This window comes from Chrysochloris asiatica, unplaced genomic scaffold (genome assembly GCF_000296735.1).
Source record: "Chrysochloris asiatica unplaced genomic scaffold, ChrAsi1.0 scaffold00061, whole genome shotgun sequence".
NCBI classification, from domain to species: domain Eukaryota; kingdom Metazoa; phylum Chordata; class Mammalia; order Afrosoricida; family Chrysochloridae; genus Chrysochloris; species Chrysochloris asiatica.
In genome coordinates, this window is record NW_006408579.1 from 13,854,268 (window position 1) to 13,855,290 (window position 1,023).

Consider the following 1,023-nt stretch of genomic DNA (forward strand, 5'->3'; position numbering starts at 1 on the left):
TGCCCTCTTCCCTCTTTAATGTACTAGTTAGTTAATGTAAGATTATAATGAGAATTATACTATTTAATCAAATTTGGTTTGTCTTTTTCTGTCATGATTATGAAAGAGTGTGTATGTATGTGTGTGACAGAGAGAAAGAGAGAGAGAGTGAAAGAAAGAAAAGCAAGCATGAGTACACGAATGGGGATGTTAGACTTCTGAACCTCTTATGTCTACAGAGATATATACATCCATTGCCAAACAGTTTGCAGTTGTAATAATCTGGATATGTATATTTCATGATGCACTTTTAATGTTTATATAAAATAACAAATGTTTGCTGACTGTATAAACAGCAAAATATATATTATGGAAGACATAGGATAGCTTTAAAAATGGTCTGTTTGCTAAGAGAACGGTCATAGGAATGACATCAGCTTTTCTGTGGAGTACAATATTGAGAACACATATACAGATTATTTTTTTTTTAATTAAAAAAATATGCTTTTGTTTGTTCCCCAGTAGGAAAAAAAAAACTAGAAATAAAAATACAATGAACTTTTCCATTGAACCATCGTATTTACAGCAACTCTATCTTATTAGTATGTTTTCTTCCTTCTACACATTTTAATTGGAGTCCTGGTGTGGTACTGTGAGTTAATACACTGGCCTACAAAGTTGATTTGAACTGCAGTCACCGGTTCAAGCTCCCAGTCACTCCTCAGAAACCCAATACAGGGTCACTATGGGCCAGAACAGACTTGATGGCACTTACAGCAACAACAACAAATTTAAATTACTCTAGGCTTTATTCTTAAAGTCATTTTTAATGACTTTATTCTTAAAGTCATTTTTAATAGATCAAATAGATCTATTTGAGATCTATAGCTAATATCATGGACATTTGACCCATGCTATTTGGATAAAATTATTTTTGACTTAGATTAATAACAAATCCATTATATTTCAGAGTATGAATATTAGCAAAAAGACTGTAAAACAGACATCATAAACCTTTCCTTGACCTTTTATTAGTTTTTTATT